The sequence below is a fragment of the Pseudonaja textilis genome, chromosome 4, assembly GCF_049901715.1.
Source record: "Pseudonaja textilis isolate UNSWEBS1 chromosome 4, rPseTex1.2, whole genome shotgun sequence".
NCBI classification, from domain to species: Eukaryota; Metazoa; Chordata; class Lepidosauria; order Squamata; family Elapidae; genus Pseudonaja; species Pseudonaja textilis.
Genome location: NC_141993.1, coordinates 58,558,053 through 58,579,806, shown reverse-complemented (window position 1 = coordinate 58,579,806; position 21,754 = coordinate 58,558,053). Strand labels below are relative to the sequence as shown.

General features: G+C 37.0%; 1 protein-coding gene and 1 long non-coding RNA gene across 5 annotated transcripts in view; one reads left to right on the top strand and one right to left on the bottom strand.

Moving 5' to 3' along the window:
• Positions 1 to 3,453: 3,453 nt before the first annotated feature.
• LOC148125850 (uncharacterized) lies at positions 3,454 to 19,887 on the bottom strand. Of its 2 annotated transcripts, XR_015743566.1 has the most exons (5): positions 19,757 to 19,887; positions 7,984 to 8,080; positions 4,164 to 4,253; positions 4,014 to 4,067; positions 3,454 to 3,579 (listed from the first exon to the last, which is right to left on the bottom strand). It is a non-coding gene; the product is annotated as an uncharacterized LOC148125850 (long non-coding RNA). The 2 variants fall into 2 exon arrangements; XR_015743565.1 differs by lacking the exon at positions 3,454 to 3,579 and having other exon boundaries at positions 3,815 to 4,067.
• Positions 19,563 to 21,754, top strand: part of PIK3CB (phosphatidylinositol-4,5-bisphosphate 3-kinase catalytic subunit beta) — a 77,841-nt gene continuing 75,649 nt past the window's right edge. For 2 of the 3 annotated variants that reach the window (XM_087933164.1, XM_087933163.1), the window contains exon 1: positions 19,563 to 19,878. The gene's annotated coding sequence lies outside the window, so the exon portion shown is untranslated. The remainder of the gene's footprint in view (positions 19,879 to 21,754) is intronic. The other variant, XM_087933165.1, reaches the window with a different exon arrangement.

Below are 21,754 nucleotides of genomic sequence, written 5' to 3'. Positions count from 1 at the left end.
AGATAAGTAATCAAAATAATGTAGTAAACAGGAGATAATTATTCAGATGCAGACATCCAAAATAACTATAAAGAAGCTAAAAAATAACTTAGAAAGTGAAACTTAAAAACTAGAGGCAACAAAGAATATATAAAATCAGCTGAACAATTTGAACTATACACTGTTTCTTCCTTCATAACTTGGAGTAGTATTCAATCAGGTTGAGGGCCTGGGATATTTCAAGGGGGCCACAGATGAAAAACATGTAACAGAGGACCACAGCATGTGCTGAAAAGGGGCACAGAAAAGCAAATTATATTATACTGTAAATACTGTCTTATAGGTGCCAGAATATGCACCAGTTACAATCTCATATCTGTATCCAGTAATTGGATCTGTATGGGGGAGGCAGGGTGAGTGGCACAGGACAGTAACAAGGTTGGAAGGACATGGCTGGGGAAAAAATTATTGAGAAACAACCATTGTGGCTAGGAGAGCACATGGTAACAGTTTACAAAATGAGGTATGGTGTGGTCAACATGAGTAAAAGAAGCCTCTTCCAGCTCTCATAATACTAAAACTCAAGGTTCTCTAATGAAATTTATTAACAGTAAATTCAGAATATAGATATAGTACACAATTCATATATGCTGAAGCACTTATTTATGCATATTATATTGTATATTATATTCTGACTACACAACTTATGTTCTTATTTTACAGCTGTTTTACAGGATAAATAATTATCCAAAGGTAATTTATGGGTTAAAAGTAAGATTACATAAAACTAAAGAAGTCATTAAAATTATCGACAATCAATTAAACTATGTTTTCTGCTGTATTCCAAAACAATTCACACGTTTTCCCCTAGATGGCACTAATTGCTATTGCTATGATTTAATTTAAGGTTCTGCTGCAACATTGCCTATACAGTGGAATCAGGGTAAGAAAATGCTTTTTAATCCCCTATAGAAAAGAACTTTGCTCAGTAATTTCAAAGATAAAATCATGTTAGTGCTACAAAACTGAAAGTATAAACTATATTCTGCAATCATTTAAGGAATAAGGTTATTACCTTTAAAGCCCTGCATGGTATGGATCCAGGTTACTTGAGGAACTATCTCACACACACACACCCCCCAATAGGACAGGCACAAGACCTGCCCCACCTGTGCCTCAAAACGTTGGGAAATCATGCTATTCCTTTTTAGTAGGTTTCTGACAAAATATGACAGATTTCTTGTGGGTCCAAAAAAATAAAATGGACAGGAAACACAAAGGTTGCATATGACTCACAAATTGTCCATCTCTGGACTAGAAGATTTTTGTCTTACAGAAAGGCTGTATTTACCAACTTAATTTATGTTAGTGTATTCAGAAGTCGTGTTGTTTCCAATTTAATCTTCTGATTAAATAAGTAATTGAATTGTGTGGGCTGAGAAAATCTCATTCCAGGAAGGAATTCATTAAGTCTGAGAGCCAATAGATCACGGGAAAAGATTTGCAGTACAGAATACAAAATGAAACTTGATGTGCATGATCAGCAATAGATAAACTGGAAAATTCTCATATAAGATCTGCCTTTCCCTAGGGAGAATTTTTCACATCTCCATTACACATTTCTCAAACCACATCTGAAATGCTATGGTGCTATTATGTTCTCTCTTTTTTCATGAATGGATTTCCTGTTGCAAAAAAAAAACCCACAAAAGAGCTGTTGGAAAACTCTGGAAGGATTGCAATGGGATATCAACTGATGCTTGTAAATTTGCATAAAGGAGGCATTGCAGTTACTCATTAAACATCACATATCCAAGCACTGTTGGTTATTATCACCTTCTGGCTTAATTAATTGTCTTTGGACAAAATCAAAATATGCAGAACTCTTCTTCGCATTTATTCCTTATCCCCCTTGTTTACCCCAACTATTTATATTCAGGGAGGGAGTCTTTTTAGTTTGTAGTATTGTTACTTTTTTGTATGCACATACGTGCAGAGTCTTTGAATAAAACATGACTCTGGCAATTACCTGCAGAAGTTTATGCAGTTTTATAGGCAACATTTTTCAGAAGAGGTTTGCCATTTCCTTCTTCCTAGATCTAGAGAATGACTTATCCAAAGTCCTTTCCTTGAGGTCCTTGTGAAAGGCAAGACTAGAACTCAAGTTCCTCTATTTTGAGTTGAGCGCCTTAATGGCTACACTAAATTGGCTCTCACAATGACTGATGCTGTTATTAACAATTATGAAATCAGTTACAATTGTTAAATACAGTGATGGTGAATCTGCTTATTATGTATATATGTACAGTGTAATTCCATTTTCCATCCTAGATTCCTGGCTATGTTTATTAGCACAAGTAGAAAAGAATGTATAACCAGCACTTATTGGACAAAGAATTTATAACACTGTGCTGTAGTTAAAAATGGTACATAATTAAAATATTAATTCTCACTACCATTTTATTCTTTACTTTCTCTCTTCTAATATTTCATAGCACTTCTCAGTTTTATCTTTATACACTCAACCATGGCTCCACCTATCCATCTTGCAACTAATAGTAGTAGAAGGATGTGGCAAATTACAAGCATGAATTGACCTTTTCAAAAAGGCATTCAGAACTACAGACAGAATGTGTTCATCTAGAAGACGTGTAACTATACACATCAACATTTCCTAAGTTATTTTCTAGAACTCGCGATTAGAAAAGTGTTTGTGTGTGTGTGTTTGTGTGTATACATTTCACACCTGATTTTTGCATTTTCAAACCAATACAGGTAATCTTCAACTTACGACCATAATTGAGTCCAAAATTTCTATTGTTAAGTGAGACATTTGTTAAGTGAGTTTTGCCCCATTTTATTCTTGCCACAGTTGCTAAGTGAATCATTGCAGTTGATAAGTTAGTAACCTGGTTGTTAAATTACATGACCTTGGGACACAGCAATGATTGTAAGTATGAACCAGTTGCCAAGCATCTGAATTTTGATCACATAATCAGGGTTGGCTTCAAAGATTGAAACTGTGAAAAATGGTTACAAGTCACTTTTTTCAGTGTCATTGTAACTTTGAACAGCCACTAAATGAACTGTTGTAAGTTGAGGACATTCTGTATTTGATATTGGGTTGTAGAAGACTAGTGGATAAAGAACAGTCAAAGATTATTATCCTCATACAACTTTTTCCTCTTCTACCTATTGTGTGATATTTTTATATTGCTTTGATCTCTGCTACCCTATTCTTTAGCTATCATAATTGTTTAAATGTTATTTTTACTGTAATTCTGTTAGCTGTTCCGGAAATGCACGTAGTGAAGCAGAAAAGCATAAAGGTAGGAGGTAAACAATAATTTCAGCAAAGATCACCATTCTTGAGGCTTTAACAGGAGTGAGTCAGTGTGCTATTCGGTTTGAGGAAGAACAACCTATTACCATTGTTCTTTAAATAAACCTTTTTTTTTTCATGAATGGCTCTTGCCCATGAGTAAGCATCCCACAATCAGTTTGTTTCCAGACATTTTGGGTTATTTTTAGTTTTACAATAATGTGACATTTTTGCTGCTTTGTCTTTAGGGTAGTCTTTAGATGGGTGACTGTACAGACCTGTAGAGGTTAATCAAACATAGCTCAGTGACTAAAACTGTTGCTGTAGCATTCTGACTTTTCTACTCCTCCAAGTAGCTAAATTTCTTTCATTTGTAAAGCCCTCTCTGGTAGTTTTGAAAGTGATTTCCCTTGACATGTATCCTTTCAGGCACATTTCTCCCTAAATAATATGATTTAATATGTATTTTAAAAACACGATTGAAAAACATTACGCTATATGATTGGGAAATCTAATTGATATGTTTGTATTAAAATAAAGACCATGGTAAAATATCTGTTTAAAAGAAAATGTAAAAGAAAACGCATTGCTTTAGGTGGATCACAAGATAGTGACAGTTTGCTACAAATGGTTTTTTTGCCCTAAAGCAAAGTGATTGGTTATTGCTTCATATTATTATTACAGATTACAAGAAAATTCTAAGAAAATGTACCATTTTTCAACATTTGATGTACCTTCTTCTCTTTGGCTTCAACTTATCTTTGTCCTGCAATAAACAGAGAGAAAAAGGAATAAAACCTGTTATTTCCCAACCTTAACTACATCTTCTCTAGAGTTCTATTCTTTGTTTAAAATCACTCACATTTTCTATCTCCAGTGGTCTGATAGTATCTGTCTTTGTCTATTTGAGAAATAATCTCTCTCCAATGTATATTCTATCTCTGGCTGATACCTGCAATATTGGAAATATCTGTCAAGCCGTCATATTCATAAGAGTGCATATATTTGCTTACTGAAAGTTTGTGTATGTGGGGTGTGTGTGTGTGTGTGTGTGTGTGTGTGTGTGTGTGTGTGTTTCAAGTTTTAACTTCATTCAAATAGTCAATGTTATTTCTTAACATTAATGGTGGCATGGATTAATGGAAATCAAGTACTACATTTACCAAAAGCTATCATTCAAAAATCTTTGAAACTGAAGAACGAAAGGAAATGCACAAGTTTAAATATGCATAGCAATAGTGGCATACCAGTTAGAAAATACATATATAGTATTAATATAAAAAAGTTAAGACATCTGCAGAAATATTGGGACCATTTGCTGTTTTCCTGTACAAAAGATGAATCAGTGCTTTGGTCTAGCATAGTATGATTCAAATTTGCCAAATTTAAGATATGTAGACTTGAACTTCCAGAATTTCCTGAAATGCTGGCTGGGAAATTCTGGGAGTTGAAGTCCACCATCTTAAAACTGCCAAGTTTCAAAAACACTGATCTAGTAATTTTGTTTAGGTAAGGGTTGCATTTCCTACTTCTCAGTTAACATTACTTAACCTATAGAGTTGAAGAAATTCCAGCTGGAACAAATCTAAAGAAAAGCTGTAACTTGAAGGAGAATACATCCACCAGATACATATAATCAGAGTTGGAAGGGACCTTGAAGGTCCTCTAGTCCAACCCCCTGCCCAAGCGGGAGACCCTACACCATTTCTGACAAATGGCAATCCAATCTCTTCTTGAAAGTCTCAACTGATGGCGCTCCCACAACTTCCGAGGGCAAGCTGTTCCATTGGTTAATTGTTCTCACTGTCAGAAAGTTTCTTCTTATTTCCAGGTTAAATCTCTCCTTGTTCAGTTTCCATCCATTATTCCTTGTCTGGCCTACAGGAGCTTGACCCCTTCCTCCCTGTGGCAGCCCCTCAAATATTGGAAGACCGCTATCATGTCTCCCCTGGTCCTTCTCTTTACTAGACTAGCCAAGCCCAGTTCCTGCAACCGTTCGTTGTATGTTTCAGCCTACAGTCCCCTAATCATCCTGGTTGCTCTTCTCTGTACTTTTTCTAGAGTCTCAACATCTTTTTTATAATGTGGTGAACAAAACTGGATGCAATACTCTAGGTGTGGTTTTACTAAAGCTTTATAGAGTGGTATTAGTACTTCCTTTGATCTTGACAGTATCCCTCCGTTAATACAACTTAGGATTGCATTAGCTTTTTTGGCGGCGGCTGCACACTGCTGGCTCATATTTAGCTGGTTGTCCACTAAGACTCCAAGATCCCTCTCAGTTACTGCTATTGAGCCTGGTTTCACCCAGTCTATATGTGTACTTTTGATTTTTCTTGTCTAAGTATAGGACTTTTACAGTTATGTTTTTGGTGGGTTTGGGGGTGAGCTATAGTTTCTTTTTGCGTGAAGACAGATGCAAAGAATGGGTTAAGCAGTTCTGCTTTCTCTCCATTGCCTGTTACTTCCTTGCCATCTTCTCTCTTTAGTGGACCGACTGTTTCCTTGATTTTTTTTCTTGTTATTGATATGTTGGAAGAAACTTTTTTTTTATTATCTTTGACTTTTGTTGCAAGTCTTTGTTTGTTCTGAGCCTTTGCTATCCTGACTTCGTCTTTGCAAATTCTGGTTATCTGCTGATATTCTGCCTTAGTTGTATGTCCTTCTTTCCATTTTTTGTACTTGTCCTTTTTTTCTTTCAATTTGCCAGAGAGATCTTTGTGTATGTAACCATGCTGGTTTCTTCTTGGATTTATTCTTTTTCTTTCTCAGTGGTATTGTGCTGGTCTGGGCTTCTATGATCATACTTTTTAGAGTTTCCCAAGATTCTTGAGTTGTTTTCCCCTTATGATTTTCATCCATGGAATCTTTCCCAAGTTCTCTCTGAATTTATTGAAATCAGCTCTTTTAAAATCCAAGACTCTGGTGTCATTATGTTCTGTTGCTTGTGTTTGTATTATGTTGAATTCTACCTATTCAACCAGCTATTTGTTTCTGGAACAATCTGGTCTCCTATTTCTAATGTGCTCACCTGACAATAGGGCACATTAACATTGTGTTGTGGGATATCCAAAGGTTAGTTTTAATGTAGTGTTGTTTGGTTTCATTATGTATGTCTGCCATTTTAAGACAAGATGCAAATTGCTCTAGAGAACAATGGTCAGGTTGATCTGTGCAGACTGAGAAGTTAAACTAGGAACAAAATGTAACAATAACATTTGCTGATTTCCATTTTATTATAATCTTGCCTTTCTTCGAGAAGTTTACAGTAGTACACATACAGTAATGCCCATATACTAATGCTTTGAATATGATAAGATTGAGAGAATGAGACTGATCCACAGCCATCTATTGAAATCTTTTTCTAATGATTGTATATGTTTAGAATAAATAGATTCTATTTATCTCTCTCACTTATAAGTTCTGTAAGAATGAATTTGTACCTATATTATAGCATATATAGCATTAGATGTTGACATATTCAATTGAAAAGTTATTGCACAGTAAAAATAAAATTTAGCTCAAGCTTTAATCACTCTATCCCCAGAAATAAACAGCAGTAAAATCAAACACAGCCTTTTGTTCTTCCTACACCTACAGATACTATGACTGAACAGATGTGAAGTACAGAAAGGCAGGTCATTACATAACACTCTACAAGTCAGTACAGCAAAATAGACTATTTAAAAAACCCAACAGGAACTTGGCATTTAATTGTACATTCCTATATAAAATACTAATAAAGGAGGAAACAAATTCCATTGAAAGCCTTCATCTAGTAATCTTACTTGATTTTATTCTTTACCATCCTTTAAATAGCAACTGCTTGAACTTTTAAGAATTGCTTGCGTGTGCATGTCACTTTAGACACCTACATATACATTGTTTAAAGCTTTTATCACAACATGCTTATATCTGTTAATGATCAGAAAGATTGCGTTGGAATAAACAGAATATTGTTATTTTTAGAAAAACCCAGTGTGACTCACACCTAGCCAATTTTAGTAAAATACACAAAGGAAATATGAAAGTGATGGATTAGGAAGACCAGGATGAAGTTAGCTTCCTGTATTTTATATCTTCAACAGCCAAATTCATTGCAATTGAATGATTCACCTGTTAGGCACCTTGATTTGTGTTAAAGTAAAAGAACAGTAGAAACAGCAAGAGAAATTAAAATTCAGGTTGCTAAAATATTTCTGATACATTAAAGAAAATAAATAAGAATTCATGATGAGGTAGAGGCTAGAAAAAAATGTTATAAATAGATGCAGAAAGAGGAAGAATAGTATTAGTACTTTAAACAGTCCATATGAAACAATGTTTTATATGTTATGTGTCACATAAATATATTAAAATATTTGATTCCTATTTAAGCTGTCCTTTTTCATTTCAGTTTTATAGTGACATTTAGTTCAACGTGGGTGGGGGGTTGGACTAGATGACCTACAAGGTCCCTTCCAACTCTGATTATCTGTTATCTGTTAACTTATTGACAACTTCCCAGCTAAAAGTTCAGATTATTTTCTTCATATGGAAATCAAAAATCATGAGTTGCTATTGTGTTTTCCAATTTTGTGATATAATTCCCTAAAACAATCAATCAATTTAGATGATTTCCCCAAATAAACTAATAGTGTAATTGCAATGAAAATTGAGGAATAAACAAATATGCCACTTACTAAAAGATACATAATATTCATCATACCATCTAGATTTAGGTGTTCTTTTATTAGCAATATCAGTAGACTAGTTCTTCTTTAGCTTTTTTCTTGCCATCTAACAAAAAATTTCAAAAGTTAACAAAAAGTTAAAAATGTAAAACAATGGATTAAATATATTGAACTTCACTAAAGTGTACACTTCAATAAACAATTCAGAGACCATGGATGTGCTATTATATATCATGCCAGGAGTTACCAACCCCCAGGAAACCAAATGCCAATCAAAATTTTTCCAGGTTTGTTCAACCACTTTCTCTGTATGTACCCAGCTTAGGTTTTTACAGGCAAAGGGGAAGTGAGTTTTGATCACCTTCACGCTTTATCTATGTAAGACTAATAATATAATAATAATATAAGCTTTAAAAAAAAGTTTACAATTTCTGTGTTGTCTATGATCTCTTGGTAGAGTATGAGTCACAATTTTAGAAACCCCAAATTACAGGATGGAACTTTGTGATGTACCACGTAATCCCATGGCACCATATTTGGAAATTATGTCTTCTAGCTCCTGATATATAGAAAGATGCAGGTAGTCCTAAATTTATGACAGTTCAGCCCAAAATTTCTGCTGCTAAGCAAGGCAGTTGTTAAGTGAGTTTTGATCCACTTGCGACCTTTTTTTACCACGGTTGTTAAATGAACCACTGCAGTTGTTAAGTGAATCATGTAGTTGTTAAGCAAATCTGACTTTCTATATTGACTTTGTTTGTTGGAAGCAGACTAGTAAGGTTACAAATAGTGATCACATGATTCCAGGAAAGGGCAATTGTCATAAATACAGGGCAATGACCAAGCGCCCAAATTTTGATCATGTAATTATAGGGATGCTGCAGTGTTCATTAAGTGTGAAAACAAGTCATAAGTCAGTTTTTCAATGCCGTTGTAACTCTGAGTCACTACATGAATGATTATAAGTTGAGGACTGCATGAACTTTACCCATTATATCAACTGTTGCTGAGAATAGGAGTTGTAATTTTGAACCATTTTCCCAAGCTCAAAGACTTAAAAGAAGTTGTTAGTGAATCTAAAATTAAATTTTACTGATGGTATGCAACATACTATCTACACATATATGCAAATACATGCACACACACATTCTCAAGACATCACATATCTCTACACAATCAGTGTGTTGGTTATGTCTTCGTAAATCATCTTCTATTTAGCTGTTTCCTGTTTGTTCTCCAAGTCCTAGTTGAAATTCTAAACTAAGTTATCAGGAGAGAGGTGTTTCGTATATTTCAGGTGTTTTGTATATATTTTTTCTTATGTTAATATTTTTAAAGCAGATATCTAAAAATAATTTGATAGGCAAACAAAACACACATCATCAGAATGATAGCTTCAGGGACAAATGATTGCTGCATGGTTGATTCAAATCCAGAGATAATTTTTTTTCCAGTATTAAAAAAAAGAAGCAACTGGCCTATATAAATGTGAGCTCAATTGTTTCTGTACTATCCATATTAGCCCCACGTAGCCCTTCTGCTCAGCCTTTCTTATGATCCAACTTTCACAGCCATACATTGCAACTGGGAAAATCATAGCTTTGACTATGATCAACCCTGACTGCTCTTTAGAAGGCCAGATCCTGAAGATGAGACACTTTGGCCACCTAATGAGAAGGAAGGACTCATTGGAGAAGAGCCTAATGCTGGGAAAGGTTGAGGGCAATAGAAAAAGGGGACAACAGAGAATGAGGTGGCTGGATGGAGTCACTGAAGCAGTCGGCATGAACTTAAATGGACTCCAGAAGATGGTAAAGGACAGGAAGGCCTGGAGGAATGTGGTCCATGAGATCGCAATGGGTCAGACACAACTTCACAATAACAACAAGGTCTTCTGCTACAAATTCTACATAGTTTTTCAAATTCAATGGGGTTTATATAAATAAAGCACTTAATATCTTTTCATGATCAAGAAGAACGATAATAGCTTTAATATTTACAGCTATGCCTCTATTACACTAATTACAGGTGAAAATTATACATGTAATCACCTAAATTCAGATACAAGGAAAGTTATGTGTATGAAGTTATGTGTATGGAGATATAACAATCCATTGGAATTATTTAATTATATAGTGACAATAACAAGAACAATTTGTAGTAGCAGTATTTGTTATGAATACAAAAGTCATTGTAATGTAGTGGCTGAATTAATAGAATTGAACCAAGCTGTTCCTGACTATAGGTGCTACTGTCACTTCAAATGGATCATACAAATGTCTGAAAACAATGAAGTTACAGCAAAGAAGGATAGTTGGAAATTTGTTACATGTTGCATTGGAGGTATGGAGAATCTTGATGTGGGAATGGACCAGGTACAACCTCCTCAGGACCATGCATCTTGGGCAGCAGTTTGGCAGTTTCTTAAAGTAAATTCTTTGAACTGAAGCAATGGGCCAAAATATGCCCAAGAATGACGCTGTCTGAAGGAGTTTTGGCATGTTCCCAAGGGAATAGAATGGCTCACAATTCACTGGAACAATACATTCTCGGGCTGATGAACTTTAACAATCTTTACATCACATCTCTTTTGCTGAAAAACAAAGCAAATGAAACTTTGCAGTACATTTTGTTTGGGATAATAGAGCTGATTTTCTAGTTCTTGGTTCTACAGTATAAGAAGATATGCTGGAAGGGGAGACTGCTGGATCTTTGATTTAGGGAGTTTCCAGACACTTTTGGTATTTAAAGTTTGAAACAGAATGTAAATCAACACTGTTGGTTTTAGTGATGAAATTTAGAGATAGAGCACTAACAAAACATCTGTTTATGAAGAACTCATAACCTACAATATTTTAGGTCTTGAAATCTCTTAATTTCTGCAAACTAGTATGGCAACTAATTTCCCCCTCCCCCAGCTTTGTTGGTATAAAATCTATTTAGTTCCTTTCCAATTATGTCTTCCACCTAACAAGAAAATTGTGTGTTTCACATAGGGGACAGAAGAGTAATTTCTGTAATTTCTGGATATTATATTCCCTTTTGAAAGTAAACTACTGCTTGTTTATTTATTCCAGCTGTTCTAAGGACAAAGTACACTCTGAAATCACCTCTCCAATAGATTAACTGTAACTGGAATATTTCTCCTTTAGCATTTCATCCTAGCACCATGAGTAGTCGGAGGTTACATGAACTGAGGATTAACTTCCTTCTTCAAATGCCTCCTAATGAGTTCTGAATAACTTGTAAGTTTGCATTCTCTTTTATTATTTTATACACTGATCTAACAAAGTACTACCCTAATACAGAATTGAAGAAGGGTGGAGGTGGGAGAATTAAAAGGAAGTTTATTGTAAAGAAGCACCAGATTCTAACAAAGAACAGCTGCATACAACACCTTCTTAGAAGACTATTTCGCTCAGTGTTCCAGCAATAACAAAGCATTCAGTGTACTGAAATATGGTAATTTTAGCTCTCTATCTTGGGAGAGAATACGCTGTGGTCAGTTTTGCTATCATGAGACAGCTGCTCACAAGATCAGATGCTGGGTTCCCAGATCACACGACTGGTAAGGTCCCACTGCCAGGATAATAGTGTCACAGGCATCCGATAGGCCTTTTCATCATTTAGACATCACAAGTGATAATACATCTTTGCCTAAACAGGAGAGCTGTTCCTTTACTAATGGAATACTTATCTTCTGCAAAATGCTGACCATGCAAGGGAAAAAATAAGAGAAATAAGAGCTGTGATGGGAGAAAAGATGGTTTCTCTGATATTTTTCTGTGGTATGGATCTAACATGATTTAGTCCCTGGACTTAATATTTAACTACAGAACCCCCTTTCTGAATTGTGAGCTACTTCTGTATAAAGCATGCAATCAGTATGTGATCTACTATTCCACATTTTCTGGTTTATAATGGTCTTTCTCACTGGGGTGGGAGAATTTGTTTGACCACCTTGACACAGAGAGGGGAAAACATACTGGGCCTTTCTAAAATATCCTAAATTCACTTAAATCAAATTGTATAATGGCTACTTAAATTAAATTCAGTTTTATAGTAGAAGACTATGTAAGCTTTAAAATAAAACAGTAGCACTTAGCACTAGCACTTAGACTTATCTACTGCTTCACAGTGTTTTACAGCCCTTTCTAAGTGGTTTACAGAGTCAATATCTTTCCCCCAACAATCTGGGTCCTCATTTTACTGACCTCGGAAGGATGCAAGTAAGGTGACCAACTTTTTTACAATGAGAAGGAGGACACAAATAAATTGAAGAAAGAAAAAAAACAAAGCCACTTGCGTGCAGCACACTCTTGAATGCAACGCACTCTTGCACATGGCACACTCTTGCACACGGTGCACACTTGTGCGCGGCACACTCTCTCAAAACAATTCTCCTGTGAGGAGCGAGTGCATCTCATAATCGTCTCTTGCTGCACTGTGCTGAGCCTTGACAAATCATCATGAAATACAAATAGGCCACATCATATACAACAGATTGGCTCGGCATCGATCAAATACAAAGATTTACAGATTAGTCTTCAAATATCAAAAAGGAGCACATGTAGAAGGACACTTTTCAAGGGAGGACAGAACTTACAAAAGGAGGACTGTCCTCCCTAAAGGAGGACGGTTGGTCACCTTCATGGAAGGCTGAGTCAACCTTGAGCTGGTGAGATTTGAATTGCCACATTGCAGACATCCTGCAGTCAGCAGCAGTAGCCTGCAGTACTGCACCCTAATTACTGCACAACCGTGGCTCAATATAATAAGTGAGCATTTCTAATCTTGCATGATAGTTGCTCCAACTATAAAATGACAGAGCAATGGAATAACAGAATTGGAAGGGATCTGGTAGGTTTTTTAGTTCAACCCCCTTCTCAAGTAGGAGACTTTATACCTCTCCAGAAAAATGGTTGTCCAATCTCTTCTAAAAAAAAATCTGCAGTGATGGAGCACCCACAACTTTGGAGGCAAGTTGTTCCACTGATTGTTCTGTCAGAAATTTCTCCTTCTAGATAGGATCTCTCCTTGATAAGTTTCCATCTATTCCTTCTTATCCTGCCTTCTGGTGCTCTGGAAAATAGGTTGATCCTCTCTTTCCTGTTTTCATGTCACCCCAAGTCCTTCTCTTTATTAAGACTAGATATGCCCAGTTCCTGCAACTGTTCTTTGTGTTTTAATATCCAGCTTTCATCATCTTTGTTGCTCTTCTCTGCACTTTATTTTCTAAAAGTGTTTCTAAACATAATTAGGAAAGGATGCTGCAATAGATAACCTCAGCCCCAATAGCTATTGGCACATCCATACTTGCCAAAGTACTGTTTCTGAGGCTGGTTTTTATCACTGCATCATTTGATGTTTCTATCATGGTTAGATAAGAGTTAAGATATAACTTCTATATTGGGTGTGGGTGGAGTAGACTAACAACAGATACTTTTATTGTGGATTATTTCATTTGTCCTTCTCTTATATAAATTCAAATAGTATGGATTAAACTGTTATGCTATGAAGCTAAAAGAGAAATTGCATCAAAGAGATCTAATGGATCAATGTCCAAAAATGGTTTTGGACTCATTTTGTATGTTAGCATTTTGTCTAATTATTTCAAAGATAAACATTCCTCTTTATTTTTACTAAATGATAAGCAGATGAAGAGAGATGGATATGACACACTTAAATACAATCTAGCCAACCACATTTTAATCTACTGTATCTATAAGCCCAGCACATTTTTTTTCAGTGTATTCTTTAATGTGTCATATAAACCCAGAAAAAGTGGTGAAGCAAATAAACCATAGTTTAACTAAACAAATAAATGTCTATTAGGAACAAAGGCAGTAAAATAAACTTAAACTTATGAAAAAGGAGGCAGAAGTACCAAAAATTATAATTAATCACCAGTTAGATTCTGAAAACACTACAAAAAAAAATCTTAAATTATCACACCTCTTTGAATTGTGTGAATCCCAGGTATATGAGCATTTCCCCTAAGATGTATTTTCTCTGGTATTAGTGCTGGATTTACACAAATATGTACGTTCACTTTAACAAAAAGTCACATTTCCTTTTCCTCACAACAGTTTTTCAAGATGGCTGCGCACATGGGTGCTGAGGCTAACTGCTCCTTTTTTTGCATACAGAAAAAAATAGATCTACAGAGGACGCTATAGCCATCACGCTTCACACTGCTCTGACTCATCTAGAACAGTCGGGGGGAGGGGCTATGTGAGGATGCTTTTTGTGGATTTTAGTTCTGTGTTTAACACAATTCTTCCACATAGACTAGTGTCTAAACTTCTGGACCTTGGACTTTCTAATTCAATCTGCCTTTGGATTATGGATTTCCTGTCTGACCGCTCACAGAAGGTCATATTAGGTAATCACACTTCTTCAACCCTTATTCTTAACACTGGTACACCACTGGGTTGTGTGTTGAGTCCCTTACTCTAAACTCTTTATGTGCATGACTGCATTGCCACTCACGCTAGTAATACTATTGCTAAATTTGCAGATGATACAAGTGGTGGGACTTATCTCTGGGGGGGAAGGGTCTGCCAACCGAGATGAGGTGGACCGGTTGCTTTCGTGGTATGGAGACAATAACTTGGTCCTCAACACCAGTAAGACCAAGGAGCTTATAGTGGATTAGAGAAGGAACAGATCAGACACCCAGCCCTTGCTTATCAATGGAGATTGAGTGGATCAAGTGACCAGTTTTAAGTTTCTGGGTGATAGCCTAAAAGAGGACCTGACTTGGGGTGCTTACATTGCAGCACTGGTCAAAAGGGCCCAGCAGATTATACTACCTGAGACTTCTCAGAAAACAACTGAATGAAAAACTGCTGGTGAACTTTTACCACTGCACCATAGAGAGCATTTTAACATACTGCACCTTTGTATGATTTGCCGATTGCACAGTGGCAGATAGGAAAGCACTCCAGAGGGTTAATATCATTGCTCAGAAGATCATTGGTTGCCCATTCCCCTCTTTGGAAGAGCTTTATAGTTCCCGCTGCCTTAAGAAAGTTCAAAACATTCTCAAAGGTCCAACTCATCCTGAGAACCCTTTTTTTGAACTATTACCATCTGGCAGATGGTACAGAATAATAAAAACAAGGACAAATAGGCTGAAAAACAGCTTCTATTCCAGGGCAGTAGCTCTTTTGAATTCTGCTGTACAGTGCAGTGTTGGTGCTGTATTAGGGGTTTCTGGTTCAATGTGTGAAGGGTGAAGAATGTGTTTGTTTTTATTTTCATGGTCATGGTCATGATGCGCACTAAAGATGGTGTTTGATTTTGTTGTATGAAGTGCAATGACAATAAAGATACCACAGGAAATCATTAGCATTCAAAGACTGTAGCAATCCACATTTTCTGACTTGTATTATGTATTATACATCTATATGTCCCCTAGGAGTTAGAAATGACTTAATAGCTCATAATCAATCATGAGCTCCTATCTGTTACTACTGATCCACAGCAAAATCATGCTTTGATTTCACCAATCATCCTCCTTGTCCCCATGATGGTGCCCTGCCCTTAGTTCAACCCATGACTGAGGGTAGCCTAGCAAATTATCATTAGCTGTATTGGTATAAAAATAACATTTCCCTATTTTTCCTGGCACTGCCCAATTCATACTTAAGATAAATAAAATGATATACTTTGTGACCAATTATCTTGCAGGGAAAGTCAGCTGAGCTGTTGTGGGTGTAACTGGAGATGAGTTGGGAGTGTTGATGAGTGTTGGGAATCTTAAGAATGGCCTTTTCCATCTGATCACTTGCTAGCATCCCCCAGTTGGCCCTCCCCTCTCACCATCTGCTATCTCCATTTACACATCATCTGGGAAATGCTTTTCATACTCTTCATTTCCTGTTTTTCACACCAGCCTCTCTCCAACAAAGGATCAAAACAACAAAGGAGAGCAGACCAGTTAATTCATTCAGGGAAGAAGAGACTGTGCTTTGCATCTTCATAACAGTTAATGTAAGAATAACAATTTATTAAACCTACATGCCCCCACCCACTCTGTGAATCTAGATAACTCGACATTGTTAAAACATTAAAAAAGAATAATACAAAAACATACAATCAGCACAAGACAAAGGAATAAAAGTGGCAAATAAGCCCATAGGGAAACAGAAAGGAAGAAGGGGCATCAATCAATTAAAAATTACTCTAAATCCTGCTTTTCCAGAAATTGAGGGATGTTGACCTAGTTCTAGGCCTTCTTGAACATATGCTGCTCTATGAGATCAGTTTCACTTACCCCTTGCTCCCATGAAGAATACTACATAGTTATGCAGTCGTAATGGGGTCGACTTTTCTACTTTCTGAGGCCATTAGTAGCAATTAAACTTAAAACTTCATTAAGTCTTGAAATTCATGGAATCAATGGGCCAAACACACTGCACTATGACACAATCTGGTTTGGTTTATGTGGTGTATGAATTCAGTCACTGTAGTTTATAACACTTTATTAACATGGCTTAACTCATAACACTACCTCACAGAGAAGAGTCAAGAATCATGTAAGCTATATTTAGTTTGTACTAGATAAACTATAACCCACTGGGTCATTGTTTCAGAGAAGCAGAATGACTACAAGTAGGCAAAAAAGTGGTAGTAATGGGAGCAACTTCTAACTTCCTGCCGGCTTCCCCACTTCCTTGTGGGTAGCTAGTGGGGAACATGAGAAATCTTCCTTCCCCTTCCCTTTCCTAGTAAGCAGTTGGTTTCTGCCTTTGGGGAAGGAAGCCAGGGAGCATGTGAGTGGCTGACAGCATGAGCTCAGAAGGACTCACAAACAGTGCACCGTTTTTCTATTGACTTTCTCCTTACGAGGTTCCCACAAGCAAACACTTTTGCTAGTGAAGTGGTAGCAAGGAGCATCAACAATCATATTAGTACCTTCTAGTTTCCCATGGATTTGTGGAAAGCTATCAGAATACTGAAAAGGAGAATAATATAACCACAGCTGGCAAGTGGCACTGTACAGCTAGTACTAAAGCAGTGATAGTCGCAAAAAGTTTAGCAGTATATAGATTATTACTGGATAAAAATAAATCCTAAATAGAAATAGCTATCTAAAATATTACACAAACTAAGGCTAAATTTCATTATAATAGAATAGGTTTCACACTGATGTTGGGAGAGAACTGATGTGTTCGAGAGTAGCATGATAAAGATGGTAGTGAATAGATCATTGAAGTTCTTATGTATGGAAAGGAATAGAGTGAAGAAGAGTCCAAGGAGTAACTCCAAAAAGTGAAGATAAACATGGAACCCAGAACAAAAATCCCATAGCCTGTTTAGGAGAATCCAAGGATACAAATAACATTCAAGCCTGTAAGCCTCCCACCCACCTCACAAAAGTTTGTCTTCCGGTTTGCAGGGCTTCGGCGGCAGGCAGGAATCCGCAATCGTGCGCGGTTTCTGCCTGGGTTCGCCGCCGGAGCGCCCTGAGCCAGCTGGCTTCGGGGCTAAGCCACCCCGTAGAGGTAGTGAAGAGGGAGGAGATCGCCAGCAGGGTCAAGGAGAGCCGCATCTCTCCTCCTCGGCTGGCCAAACTCCCTTTCCCAAAGTCGGTAAGAGTGGTGGTCAGAAATGGCCACCTCAGAGAAGCACTCAACCGGAAAAGAAAGTGCAGGGGGAAGATAAGAAGTGAAAGTTTTGGCTGACCGGGATAAAAAGCAACAACTAAGGTACCCTGGAATTTAAATGTTATAAAAGATAACATCGCTCCCAAAGAAGAGTCGGAAACAGCGAAAGAAAGTGAAAGGGGATAGGTTTTTTTTCTTTACTCTCCTTCCTCACATTGACAACGAAGAGAGCTGAATAAGAAATCGGAAAAATCCACTTTGGCACTAATAGGTAATTAAGCTGAAAATATAATTAAATGCCAAAGGGACAATAAAGGTTTCTGGACACTAAAAAATCCTTTTTTTCTATAAGGAGGAAGGGAAAGGAAAAGAATAAGGGCAGGACTTGGAAGGAGGAGACTGCCTGGACTTCAAAAGAATCTAAAGTAAAATCTCAATAAGACTTCTAAAAGATACATTTTAACTGGAACTTTGTAACTAAATAGCAACCCCAGGAAGAGAAAGTGAAGAAAGAAGAAAGTATAAAAAGAAACAGCTTGTGTGTATTTGGATTGCTTGGTGACTTTGGGATTTTGGGATATTATATTTGAATGACTAAAAACAACTGGGTGGCTGTTTAAAAAAATTCTACAATGGCATCACTTCTGGATGAACTGAAAATGGAATTTTAAAAATACTTATATTTTAATGTATGACTGGTTAATACTATTATTTTAAAAAGCCAAAGTTTTATTTTAAAAAGTAATTTCACAGAATGGTATTCAATTTTATAAACAACTTTTTGATGAAGAGTTTCTGAGAACTCAGTTGCATCTTATATCTTGCTTGGTTTACTGGCTGAGACAACATTGTTTTTAATAACAATTTATTGGGTTCAATAAATTGTCATGATTCCTTGTTTGTATATTAGTGGCTAATTATGGATTAACAATAACAAATAAAATGTTTTGTTATGTGAAAACCTAAATTCTGAGTTAGTGGATTATACCAATGATTTGGGAGTTAACATGAATTTTAGAATTTCACAGGTTTAAGTAGAATTAGAGGAAAATGTTATATATGTGGGTCCCCATTTTTTGACAAATTTAATACCTTAAGTACTAAATTTACTTTCGACATAAGTCTATTGTAAAGGGGAACAGCAGAAGACTGGACAAGCCATCCGACCCCAAATTAATAGGTATAGATATCAAATTCCAAAGATGACACTATAAAGCATAGACCTTAACATCTGTATTTCATATAAACTTTAATCAATTATATAGAAATTTGACTAAATATGACAATAGCAAGTAAAACAATTTTGTGTAAAGCAAAGTTAACATGAAAAACAAAAAGAAGCCCAAGTTTTAGTAAGTCAACATCAAATTTTATCTAAATAAAAGACGTAATCTTTTAAAAGTAATAATGATCTTAAATCTGGAAAAATTTAGCAGGCATTTCTCCAAACTGGGTGCTGGGGGGAGGGTTATTTCTCCCAAGGATCACTGCCAACCTCAGTCTTTTACCAGCTACAAATTTAAGACATACTTTGTAATTATACTCCATTGATTACACAGGTATGCAATTTTGTATGGGACCGAGTTCAATGTCTACATTAACTCAGTGGTTTTCTTCGTCGAACACCCTGAGTCAAAGTTGCCAGCCACATTTTACCGTAGGGGTTACTTGCGCAACCTCAACAATGACTGAATAACAATAAACATGGTCGTGGGAACCTATTCCAGCCTTTCTGCCCCTCCCACCACCCACAACCCCAAAAGCTACGTGATTCCTCCTCGGCGGAATCGGTTGAGTCTTTCCTCTGCTACAGTCCGAAGCGAAGGAACCCAGAGGCCTCTTTCCCCCTCTGTATCGAACCTACCAAGCGGAACTCACTCCGGGGGTGGGGGGAGTTTACAAACCGGGAGAGTAATGCGAGAAGAAAACGAAAGTACGTGTTGCAGAGAGTGACTTCACAAGATTGGCTGAGACGAATTCAAAGGCGGAGAGAGAGAGAGAGAGAAAGAGAAGGCGAGAGCGAGAAGGGGCTGGTGGGAAGCTGTTTCCTAGGTAATGTTCGCCACCGGCGCCACCATTGCTTCCTTCCCCCTGCGTGTGTCCGCATTAGAGGAGTAACAGGCTTCGTTTCCTTAGCCCGGCAGGTTCTGTCGCAGCTTGAACGTTACCTGAAGCCCAGCAGGTAAATACGTGTTACCGGCGACGGGGCTGAACAGGAAAAGCCACTGCCGCCACGGATTGAAGGAATAGGAAGCGAGCTCCACTGCCGCCTCCACCCGCGCTTGAGCAGGTAAGTGTCTGAAACCGGAGGCGGTTGGCCGGAAAGTGAAATCACCCGAGCTGTTTAGCGAGAAGGGCGGTCCGGCGCCTTTCCCTGCCGTCGTGCCCAGTACTATCCAGCTGGGCTCGTTAGTGGGGAGGGAACACCACGGGGAAGGCAACCCGGGGCTGAACACGTTCGCGTTTGGAAAAAGTCTGCCTGCTGGGCTGCCCTTGGGAAGCTCTTTCAGGACCGCTGGCGTATATTTACTACTTGGCTGTGGGTCCCGCAAGCCATCCAAAGAGACGAGATGTAACAAAACAAACAATAAAATAAGGGGAAACACACCCCCCCGTATTTTATTTAGGTTTTATTCTTTCACAGATGCATTGAGCTCAAAAAGATTATGGCGCCATCGGAGGTGTGTGTACGTGGGTGTATATATTCCAGCTCTCCTTTTTCTCTTCCCCAAATAATAACTTCCTCGAAAAAAGCATGGCTTTTTTTTTTTGCCCTTCTTCATTGCGAGCATAGAACAGTAGTAGGAAGACAAAGATGTATGTTTGACGTCTTCATTAAAAAAATCGCAAGAGTAGTAAGCACAGAGGCAGACGGCTGCTGCCCTCTTTTTCAAGCGGTCATGTGAAGTTTAGTCATCTCGCAATCAGTTGGGATGAACAAGTAGGTTAGAAATAGAGCTGTGGCATGTTTCACAAACCTACTAATGTTAAAAAAAACCTTGGGCTTTGTGAAAAAAGATGTTATCAGTTTTTGGGCATGCCATGTTCTGTAGAATGCTAATTTTCCTTATTGCGCCATAACCCTGGAAGGTGAGAGTCAACTGCTTCCATTTTAATGATTACAATGATTTAATGATTAGTAACTATGGTTTTTATTCAAATAATATGTGAGAGGATATTTCACATCAGAGTGCTATTGTATGTGATTTTAAAATAGTTTTCATGTTGTGATGTTTAGCACTCTTCTTACAAAAAGCTATTCTCCAGCTGTTTCCAGTTTTTCTTTTTCCAGGAAGAGGCAACAATAGTTCTGTAATAAAAATACACAAAAATATAATCTAAAAATCTGGGTGTTGCATAACAATTGGCAAATTCTCACTAATCTTTTTGGAAATTAGATGAGGCTATTTAACAATATTATTTAATTAAGATAAAAATTATTGCTGTCAACTGTACAACTGACCCAAGCCTGGCCCTTCCTGTTGACAGTTGGTATCTTTCTGGGTAATCCTTTGAGATTCTTAAATGAGGAAGGGGAAGTTGCTTGAGTCAATTATGTTCTCTCTTTCCAAATCTTAAGAGCTCATTGTGATACTTCTCATTATAATATCAGAGCCTTGAGTAAATTAGCCATTTTTCTCAGGTTGCAAATGCTCACTGAATTTGAGATTTCATTGAAATACAAGCCTTGCGGTTATGTATATTGCTTCATTAAAATAGTTTTTTGATGATTGTTGGCAACTTTCTTATAGTATATTTATGCATTTGTGTAATTTTGGAGTGGTATCTTAATTAATACAAAGTAGGTAATTTATTTGAATGCCTGTATGAATTCATTGAGGGTAATTTTTCAAAGAGATGTTTGTTGGCAGTGATAGACCAGAGTCTAAGTTGAAAGTATTTTTCTTTCTCTTTCTGCCGGCCAATTTATTTTCTTTTCTTCCTCTTTGAAGATGGCTACCTGATGAAAAATACTGTAGATGACTTTCGTAGGTAGTCTAGGCTGATTGTTTGCAGGGGCATGTTTTCATTTTGGTTGTAGATTTCAGGTTGCTTACTCTGGTTTAAGAAAAACCACTTACTAAAACATGATTACATTGAAAGTACTGAAATGCAATTACAATATTAGCTTTACCTTGAATCTACTAGGAAAAAAATGCATTTTG